General features: G+C 52.0%; 1 long non-coding RNA gene across 6 annotated transcripts in view; it reads right to left on the reverse strand.

Moving 5' to 3' along the window:
• The window catches only part of LOC106722140, a 30,977-nt gene that overhangs the window by 7,769 nt on the left and 12,118 nt on the right, over positions 1 to 11,090 (reverse strand). Inside the window, exon 1 of one of the 6 annotated variants that reach the window (XR_003093794.1) lies at positions 10,183 to 10,340. The exons of 4 other annotated variants lie outside the window; for them this stretch is intronic. This is a non-coding gene — a long non-coding RNA (uncharacterized LOC106722140). Of the gene's footprint in view, positions 1 to 8,578; positions 8,862 to 10,182; positions 10,341 to 11,090 lie in introns of those variants that run through there. One more of the 6 variants, XR_003093795.1, reaches the window with a different exon arrangement.

Below are 11,090 nucleotides of genomic sequence, written 5' to 3' on the forward strand. Positions count from 1 at the left end.
ACCCTACAATGAGAGGCTATGGGACCTGAACCTGTTCAGCCTTCACAAGAGAAGGCTGAGGGGGGACCTGGTGACCATCTATAAACTCACTAGGGGGGACCAGAAGGGCTTGGGGGAGACCTTGTTTCCCCTAGCGCCCCCCGGGATAACAAGCAATAACGGCCACAAGTTGTTGGAGAGTAGGTTTAGATTAGACATCTGTAAGAACTACTTCACAGTTAGGGCGGCTAGGATCTGGAACCAACTTCCAAGGGAAGTGGTGCAGGCTCCTACCCTGGGTGTCTTTAAGAAGCGGCTTGATGCCTACCTGGCTGGGGTCATTTGAGCTGTTTTCCTCCTGCCCAGGCACGGGGTCGGACTTGAAGATCTACAAGGTCCCTTCTGACCCTACTTCTATGATTCTATGAAGGGTGCCACATCACACTGGGGTGCCTTGAGATGCTTTTAAGGGTGCTGCAGGGTGCCATATAATATTAGCACTGTCAGGTGTGCAAATGCCTGCCTACACAGGATTCACAATAAACCCAGAGATTTCAAATAGGATTCCAAATAGCCCACAGCAGGCCAGAGTGTTTCTGGGTTCTCTGCCACAAAAGAATTGCTCTATTATTTTTTCTCTAGTAAAAAAAAAAAAAAAAAGAGTGACTGAAAGATCACAAAAAGCACAAAAGCTAAGAGCTGGCCCCTTCTGAAGGGAGCCTTGAGTCTAAAAACTTTGAGAACCGGGGCCCTAAACAGAGAGTCTGTCCTAGGCCTTTATACGTGGAGGGGGGAGTTTACGCAGCCATAGTCTGCACTGTCCCTACCCTGGGGACACAAGGACACCTCAGCCCCCAGGACCATCAATGCAACACCTTCGAGCAACATGAACTTCCTGCCCTGTTACAAAGCAGCAGTCAGCACCGCTATCCTTTGCAAGGAAAGACTTGGCTCCTGCTTTACAACAGTCATCTAATACATATTATGACAGTGCCTCAGGGTCTCTGCCACGGGCCCCAGCCCTGCAGCGCTGCACAGAGGCAGAACAGAGCTCCTCTGAGATCAGCGCCAAGCTCTGTGTGCCTGCCATGCCCCGGCATTTCCCTGACCCCTCCTTCCTGCGGCTCCCAGCAGCTCTTGCTGCACCGCGTGACATTGTTTTGTTTCGTCTTCTGAGCCTCCCCAGGCGGAGGCTCTGCAGGGCGATGGATCTCTTCCTGCCTTCACTCCCCCCCACTCCCTCTGGGATGACGCAGGAAACACAGGGAGGGAAATAAAAATCCTAGAACCCATCAGGCATCAAAAGGGATGGGGGAGGGAGGGAGCAGGGGTCCAAGGATCTCAGGCAAACAAGGCTCCCTAATTGGCTGGGGACAGATTATATAACAAGCAAAGTCAAGGCCAGTCCCGAGAGAGAGAGAGGGAGAGAGAGAGAGAGCGAGCGAGCGAGCGAGCGAGCACGCACTGCTGAGGCCATTTGCTCCTTCTCTGCTCGGTCCCTAGCTGTGGCTCTGTACCAGCCTGCACCTACCAGCCTTTGCATCAACTTGCCGGAGAGGCAGGGGGGTATCTGTGCAAAAGTAGGTCGCATTCAGCTCCTGGGTGAATCCAGAGTTGTCCCCTTCTTCCCTGCTGACTGGAAGGTTTGGAGGAAAGAATGGTGGAGGGCTGGCCTGACAGCAGTCACTGTTATTCTTCAACATAAAGGGCAACAGCCCCTTTGCAGAAGTGCACAGCCCCACTATAGGGTACACAAGTTTCATGGCTATGGTATGACACCTTGTCACCCTGCTGCCAGGGAATCCTATACACTCATAGGGTCTGTTTAACTCCTGGACAGGAAAAACACAGGCTCTATTCCCTCCCCTCCTTGACAACAGGCTTCAACTCTGACCTAGAGAGAACCCCCCTCCTTCCCTTCCAGGGCTTAGAAAACAATTCAGCCTCCAGGGATTCATAGATTCATAAATTGTTAGGGGCTGGAAAGGACCTCGCAGATCATCGTGTCCAGCCCCCCCTGCACGAAGCAGGAAAGATAACTGGGGTCAGGTGACCCCAGCAAGGTGACTGTCTTGTCTCCTCTTGAAAACCTCCAGGTTAGGTGACTGCACCACCTCTGGAGGGAGTTTATTCCACAGTCTGGACACCCTGACCATGAAGGAGTTTTTCCTGGTATTAAGCCTGAAGCAGCCTTCCAGGAGTTTGTATCCATTGGTCCTGGTCTTCTTTGGGGTTGCCCTAGTGAACAGTTGCTCACCGAGCTCCTGATGGACTCCTCTGATTTAGTGGTAAGCCACTATAAAGTCCCCTCTCAACCCTCTCTTCTTTAGGCTAAAGAAGCCCAGGTCCCTCACCCTTTCCTCATATGGCTTGCCTTGCAAGTCTCTGATCATGACAGCTGTTGGCCACCAACAGGATGGCAGCTGTTGGCCACCAACAGGGACATGGAGATGCTGGAGTAAGACCTGACAACTCATTACACTCAGGACACTAACAAGCCACAAGGTCCACTTCTGCTGCTGTAAAGACTTGAACCAGCAGCACCAAAGGTAAATGAGCCAGAACAAGTTGGACTGGCCTAAACTATCCTACTTTGTGGGAGATGCCTTCATATAATGCACCGCATGCAGAGATCCACATGCAACCCATAGTGACAATGGGTTGCACTCTGCTGGGGTAGCACCAAAGTCAATAGAGAACTGGCCCCAGCAAAAGCAATTATTCAAAATACTTTCTGTATATTGGACAACACACTGATTTCCACAGGTACACAACCTTAGCCAGCACATTCCCGAATAATGTGTCTATCACAGGATCCCAACTTTGAAGAGGATGTGGACAATAGGAAAAGGCTCTGTGATGAGTACGGGGATTATCTGAGATCTGCAAAACCCACCTGGTGTGACAGACTAACCTCTATTTAGTTTATGGCAGAGGATAGGACATGAGAAGACAACAGCAGAGGAGGCCAAGAGGTGATCTGATCACTCTCTACCAGCATGTTCATGGGAAAAGAAATCCAAGGGTGTGTTTCTGAGGGGGCTGGGGCCCAGAGAGATTCAGCTGGGCCCCAAGATCACACTGGAAATGTGTGATCTTGCCCAAGATCACACTGGAAATAGGTCGCAGAGATGGAAACCAACCCTGTTTCTTGCAGACCTGATTCACCAGGGTCCTGCACCACATGCAAGGGCAGCATCAAATGCTCCAGGGGTAGGCAGCAACAGTTTACAGGTGTTCTGCACTGCTCTAGAGGGTTTTTACTTGAGCAGAAAAGGACCAAAGGATCCTGGGGCTGGAAGTTGAGGTTGGAGATATTCAGACTACAAATGTATTTCCTATTGTGGGCTGTGAGCAGAATTAACCATTGGAATGACACATACAGGGATGGGGGAGGTTCTATGTTCCTTGGGATCTCTAGATCAGGACTGACTGGATGTCTCATCCTAAAAGACACACTACTTGTGATAGAAGAGCTTTGGTCTTGATGCAGGAATTACTGGGAGCATTGCTTTGGCCTGGGCTGTTCAGGAGGTCAGACCCAGCAACCAAAATGGTCTTAAACTCTGTGACTCTATCCCATAACCCACCCATTATTGCAAATAAATGGGATCAAGTGTTACCCTGCCAACAGGGAACCTTTTATCCAAAGTAATAATTCTCAACCAGGGTATGGTGGCACCCTGGGATCTTGAGCTCCTTTCAGGGGTACAGCAGAGTGCCACACAATGATAGCACTCTTAAGCAGGTACACATGATTTACAAGATAAACCCATACATTTAAAATAGGAATTCGCAGTGTTAAAACCATTCTGCCCTGCTGGGGGCTTTCTGAGATTTTACAACAAAAGAACGGCTCTACTATTTTTCTGTAGTAAACAATTAAGTAAAAATTAAAAGCTGGCACTTTGAGGGGGGAGGGGCATGAGTCTACAAGGGCTGAAAACTATTGAGCGAAGAGGGTTTCCATGTAACAAGCCACCAAAACTCTTTGTGACAAAATTGCTGATGTCACCTCCAAGCACAACCCAGCCAGGGAGAATGGCACTCTTCCCAAACCAACTACTAGGCCTCCATCTAAGACAGCATTTCCAGTTTTTAGCACAATCATAGCACCCAGTTCTATTGTGGCCTTACTGGGCCATACATATGGCCTACAGAGGTCACACACAACATAGTCTCCTATCCCTAAGAGTTTCCACTTTAAAGAGACAGGTTGGAAAGTATTTTACAAATGGAAACTGAGGCCCAGAGGTAACAGAGTCCATGCCAGTCAGGAACTGAGCTATGATCTCTTAAGCCAGATTCACCAACATGTGACCCTTGTGCAAGGTGAGCATCAAATGTGTCCAGAGCAAGATGGCAGAAGTTTCTAGTTGCTTTGTTCAACTGCAGGGCAGAGAATCAGGATGCTTAGATGCCAGTTCAGGGGGGTGAGCACATATACATCCCTGAAAGTCAATGGAAGGTGCAGGCATTTGGCCCCTCCAAAACACAGCCCTTTTCAGAGCTGCCCACTGCAGGATCACAGTGTCTTTTGTGACCATTTCCTCTCTAACCCTCCTCACCTCCACACAGGGCCAGTCAGTTTGCAGAGTGGGGAAACTCAGCTATGAAAAGATGCCTTGACCTGCTCAGGGCTGGGACTACAGCCTGGCCCACCCAGCTGGTACTGAAACTCCAAGTCTCCCTTCCCTTCCACAGTCCCTGGGTCCTGCACCTGGTGCATTTTGTACAGCCCTGGCCCTTATGGCACCATCCTGTCACCACTGGGGTCTGAAACTAGTGGGGAGAAGGGCAGGGTGGGCTAGTGCTGGAATCCAGGATGTGGTTCCATGCTGGAGAAGACCAGAATGTGGGCACAGCTCCTGGGGGAAAGTGATGGGGACACCTCTGCTTTGGCAACTCAGGAGGATGGAGGGAAGGGAGGCCTCTGGCATGCAGGGGCCTCAGAGGAGTTTGCAGACCAAGAAGTCCCCCTTGCTCCATGATGCTTACCGCACCCATCAGCAAACCCAGTGGCAGCAGTGGTAGGAAAAGCTCCTGCTGGTCCCTGGAGTCAGTCGAGCGGTAGTTACAACACTTGGCCACTCGGTGGCTCCAAAGCTCAGCTGCAGCAGCCCAGGTTATCCTGCAGGCTGGCTCCAGTGTGGGAGGTGCTGGATGCACTGAACTCAAGGGGTCTCCCACTTTCTTCCCTTGGGGTCATTTCTACCCAGGCAAGGCAGATGCCAGGTTGGGCCCTGTATGAGGGCTGGCACAGGTGCAAGGTCAGGGAAGGGTTTCTAGAAACAGTCCAGGAGATTGGCTGGGAAACACCTGGCCCACAAGTGGGGTCCCTGTAGGAGTGTGTTAGGTTAAAACGGATTCCCAAATGCCCTCTCCCCCACCTCCACCTCTGGTCTTGGAAGTGAGGGGGTGGAAAAATTGTCACAGACTGTGCTGTGGGGCCCCAACTGAGCCGGAGAACCATGGCCAGCAGGAAGCACTCTACACCCAGCCTAAGAGCACAGCCTAAAGCAATGATCCATCTGTCACAACAACTGACCGGCTCAGAGGTGAATCTGTCCTGCTGGGTTTTCCTCTCAGCCCCACACTTCCTTTCAGGGGGGAAGGTATCAGAGAGTGTCACAATGCTTTGGCGTGCCACGTGCTTGAATCTATGCTCCTATGCTGTCTCTGCCCTGTCTGAGCTCCCAGCTTAGGCTTCATGAGTCACTTGGGCTTGTAAAAGCTTCCAGCTGTGCTAAGGAAGCCGGCTTGTCAGGACAGGCCCTGCTTGAGCAGATGGGGAAATAATTGTATTAAATAATCAATTCCTGCCCTGGGGAGTCTCTCAGTAAAACTCACGTGTTGGTCATCCACTGCCAACCCCAGAAGGGCTCTTAGACTGCTGAGCTCTCAGTTGCTGGTGTCTCCTCAACACACTGTCTGCAGAGCTCTGCGCCCTGCATGCTCCATCCATGCAGGGCCAGGGAGCAGGCAAGGGGATGAAGCAGGGCTTGGTACAACCAATGTGCAGAACTAGGCGAGTTCTCGGTGGGCTACAGCAGAACAAGAAGCTGGTTGTGTTCAGCTCTGGTCATGGAAAGGATGCTGTCGTGGAAACACAGTATGGGGGAGGGTAGTTAAAGCACAGGGCTGGGAGCCAGGACTCCTGACTTCTGGTTAATGCTTAGGGAAGGAATTGAGTAGAAGGGGGTACACCTAGATACCTGCCTGAGTGCCATGAGACAGATATGCCTCACCTCTTGGCAGCTAGTTCAAGTCAAGGCCACAGCCATTGTGTCCAGGTACTATGGCCACAGGGTGTCTGGTCATAGCTGTGGTGGGTTTGTTGGTCTCACAGCCTGGTAGAGCTGTGCCCACCTTGCACCACCCCTCTCAAGCCCCAGACCAGTAAGCAGCAGCCTCCACAGCCTCTACATCAGAGTTCTAGGAACAGGCAGGGAGGGGCGCACAGAAGCTGCCTGCCCTGCAGTCCCTGTGCCATACCTGCTCTAGGGACTATACAGCCTTCAGTTTCCAAGATAACCAAGTCAAACCAGCACAAAATTCACTGTTTTTACACTGGAAAATGCAAAGAAGGAAAAAAACCCAAACAGCTGAATAAGAGCAGCACAAGCAAAGGACGTCCTCCCTGGGAGACTCCAAGGCCAGACTCATTTGGGGCCCAGATTCTTACATACTGAGATGATGACCCAGATTTTCGTACTGCTCCCCCACTGACCAGGACACTTTGGGAAACCTGGATCAGGGGCTGGGGATGGAGCACATAATGTACTTGCTGGCCTGCTGGGTTAGGAGCAAGCCAGATGTAGATGGGGGCTATTCCCAGTAACAACAACAGGTAATTAGGAGAGTAATAAAGGAGCAATTAGCTGTTTGTTTCTGCTGGTCTATCTGGACTGTGAGCCCTTTGGGGCAGGGACTGACTTTTACTGGGTCTGGAAGTGCACATGAGCATGGGCGCGCACACACACTCACAGAGCACAACATAACCCCGGTAAACACATGACAGTAGCCACACGCAGTAGATTGAATATTAACAGAACAAGCACAAGGTCCTGGAACCACTTTTGGGGGGGGGGGGTGACCCACAGCCCCCCTGACTCCAGCAGTTAGGGTGGCTTTTATGCTCTTCACGATGCTGCTTCAGGAGGTAGTAGCCCACAGCCTCATAGGGTGCCATGGAGATATTTATCTTACGCTGCAGCAGGAGAGCTCCCAGCTCGGCTGTACCGCAATCCCTCTGCATCCCAACTGCCCTTGCCAAGTTCCCCCTTCGCTCCCCCCTTTCCCTTGGAGCCTACGCTGCTGTGTCAGCCAAGAGACCTTGCCATTGCAGCAAGCGGCAGGGCTCCTTCTCCAACACGGTTCACTGAGTCAAGCCTTATTTAAAGACCTCCTTCCTCCCCCCTCCACACACACAAAAATGTTTTGCTCTGTAACAGGAATTTCCTGTGGCCAGCAAGTACACACACAGCGCCCAGCTCCGCAAACCCACGTGCCCAGCCTCCACTCCCAGCCGGCACATGTCTGTGCAGCAGGGATGTTTTGCAGGGAAGTGGTGGTGGCTAAAAATGGAGCAGTGCTCACATGCAGGGCCCACGTGATGCAGACGCTACAAACAGCTCTCTGGGAGGAAGAGGGCTGAAAACACCAGGCGGAGGGAGCAAGGGAGGGCAGGGCACAGCCTCACATGGGCTGGCAAGGCAAAAGCAAGCCTTAGGCTGGGCTGGCGCAGCAGAGGCAGCTCCCACAAGCACATGCAGGCATCCTGGCCAGCACGGACTGGGCTGCTCTGACCTGATCCGATCCATAAGCTTGAGGAGAGAAAAGTTAGGACAACAACAAAACAGCCATCAGGGAGGGGGCGTGTGGGAAGTGTGCTGGCTCCCTGTAGCCCCATGTAAATTCCCTGCACGTGTGAGGCAGAGCCCAATCCCAGCCAAACAGATCAAGTGCAAGAAGAAGAGAAGGATCAGTCACCAGCTAGAACCACACCGAAGGCTTCAAGGGGGATAAACATGGGTCCAAATTCAACCTAGTGTAACATCTAGGGAGCTGACAGAGGGTCTCAGAAATGCCCAGCAGGTCAGGGATACACAGAGGACCAAGCACTGTGGAAAGCCAGGCCTGCATCATGCCCATCACCTTCCTTTCCAGGCTCCAGCTACCAAACGCATAGCACATGCTCTGATAGCAGCAAAAGCCCCATAGAGAGTCGGAGTCCCACTGCAGCAATGCAAAAGATACTATCTGTCCCCGAGAGTCTGCAAAGTGGAATAATCCAGTGCAGGGGAGGGAAACCAGAGAAACATGCATAGCTGTGGGTTGGAGAAATAGCCAGGTCTCCCACCCCAGCAACCATCTGTTGGCCTCAGGGCACTGGCCCATTCATAGCAGGGATCTGAAGGGAACCAGGGCTCCACACACCAGCTTAGGGAGGCGGTCTTGCACACAGAATGGAAACATGAGATGCCCTTGAAGTAATGAATGGGGAAGTTCTGCTTATTTGCCTGATGGTTTGGGGGCATGGTGTGGGGGCGAGGGGGAGGCAAACTTTTTGCCACAGCTGCAAGGGTTAGAAACTTACCTTTTGTGTCTTTTTTTAACTGAAAGTCAAGATCTTCCTGCATTCTCATGACTCCAGGGGCTCAGGGCTTTACAAACAAATGCCTACAACTGTACGGATTGTCGACAGCACAGATCAGAACCATTCGCAGAACAAATAGCATTATGGGTAAATCCCCAAGCAGAACCAAAAGAGAATCAAGAGAATAGAAATGTATAGAATGACATCCCCTAAATGTGCCATTTTTAATACCCATGGGAAGCCAGGAGCTACAACTGAGCCCCCTTCCACAGCAGTGCCTGGGACCTTGTCCTTGAGAGCCCAAATGCTGGACATGAGTCTGTCCATGAGATGGCCAAGATCCCCATGCAGGCCCTGGGCACTCACCCCACAAGTCCTGAGCTTCCCAAGGGGGCACTTACAAACAGGATTCAAGGAGACAAATATGACTATTTCCCTCTCCTAAAACAGATAAGCCCTAATGTGTCTTAAGTACAGCTTGAAAAACCCCATAATGTTGTGTCAACTTGACCAGCATGCGGTGCAAACATTTGCTCTAGTCTAGTCAGCACAAGTGGGTGGGTGCAGGACACTAGCATTGCTCCAATCTGGTAACTTTTTGCAGCTCCTGTGCACTCATGTGAATGCCTGCAGAAGGTGCATGGTGGCAGCAGATAAGGGCCTGTTCTTCTACACCCGTGTGGTAACACCAGGTGAGGCTTCCCACTGCCAGCTCCTCATGCAAGCACCCTTCTCCAGCCCCCAAACTACCTCACCCTGATATGCCTTGTCCTTGAGGCACCTTGCTTTTGTAGCAACCGTCCACTAGTAGCTTGCCAATACTTACTATGGTTCAAATCTCCCAGCAGGGCCAAGCCATACAAATATGAGGGAGGGAATGTTGCAGAACCAAACCCATGGGTCTAGTAACCTGCAAAGTGGGAAGAGAAGCCTGGCTTCTTTCCCTCCTCAAAGTCACTGCCTAGATCCTGTCTCAGAATCACAGAAGTAGGGCTGGAAGAGACCTCCAGAGGTCATCTACAGTCCAATTCCCCGCCTGAGGCAGGATAAGCCCTATGCAAATCATCCTATACAAATCCATTGTCTAACCTAGTAGCCAAACCACATCAGTTCTTGCAGGGAGAAGTTAGAAACAGATCAAGGGAGGGAATAAACTGGGTGGATAGAGACAGAAGGCAGGGCAGACTTGCACCTTCTAGACTAACTACATCAGAGCTATAGAGCACAAACTGTGTAGTACGAACTCACATATGTTGCTGGGTACTGCGAAGGGATCTGCACAGATCTGATCTCACTGCCTCCCCATGAAGCATGCCAGGGCTCACAAAAGCTTCCTATGCACCTCTTGATTCAGTTTACCTAGAAGGTGCAAATCTTCCCTTACTTCAGCCTAACTAACACAGCAACCTACTGGGGAGCGATACCCAGGAACAGCCTTCAACCACTGGAAGCGTGGCTACAAAGAAGATGGAGTCAGGCTGTTCTCGGTGGTGGCAGAAAGCAGAACAAGGTGCAGTGGTCTCAAGCTGCAGCAAGGGAGTTGAGGTTCAAGATGAGGAAAAACTCTCATGGTCGGAGGGTAGTGAAACACTGGAAAAGGCTACCTAGAGAGGTTGCGGAGTCTTCGTCCATGGAGGCTGTCAGGGTTGATGCTGAGAAGACTGAGGGGGGATTTGATAGCAGCCTTCAACTACCTGAAGGGGGGTTCAAATGAGGATGGAGCAGATGTTCTCGGTGGTGGCAGATGACAGAACAAGGAGCAATGGTCTCAAGTTGCAGCAAGGGAGGTTTAGGTTAGATATTAGGAAAAAAAAATTCAATTCTCATGAGGAGGGTGGTAGAACACAAGTTACCCAGAGAGGTTGTGGAACCTCCATCCTTGGAGGTTTTTAAGACTAGGCTACACAAAGCCTTGGTTGGGATGATCTAGTTGGGGATGGTCCTGCTTTGAGCAGGGGGCTGGACCGGATGCCCTCCTGAAGTCCCCTCCAACCCTCATTTTCTGTGATTCTGGTTTGTAAGGAATGGTTTGGATACGGCTGGTCCTGCCTCAGGCAGCAGATGGGACTAGATAACCTCTGGAGGTCCCTTGGGGCCTTGCTTCTCTAGGACCCGAGCAGACAAAGCCTTGCCTGGGATGATCTAGTTGGGGCTTGGACTGTTTTGAGCAGGGAGGGGCTAGATGCCCTCCCGACCTTTATTTCCTATGATCCCACAGCTCAGCCCTCTCCCTGCTCACAGCCTGAGACAGGTAGGAGACCCCTTGGGGGTGGGGGCCCCCCAACCTCCCTTCCCCACCATCCCAGGTCCCCTGAGGCAAGGGTGGGGGGTGATTCCCAGCCAGGTCCCGACCCCCCGCAGCGCGCTGGGAGCAGCCCCTGTGCCAGGTCCCGGCGCGGGAGAAAGGCGGGCCGGCTCCCACAGCAGGCGGACAGTAGGTTAGGAGGACCAGGCGCCCGACCCACACCCCCTCCGGGCCCCGCAGCTCCCGCAATGCGGCGCGGGCAGGGGA

This window comes from Alligator sinensis, unplaced genomic scaffold (assembly GCF_000455745.1).
Source record: "Alligator sinensis unplaced genomic scaffold, ASM45574v1 scaffold886_1, whole genome shotgun sequence".
NCBI lineage: Eukaryota > Metazoa > Chordata > Crocodylia > Alligatoridae > Alligator > Alligator sinensis.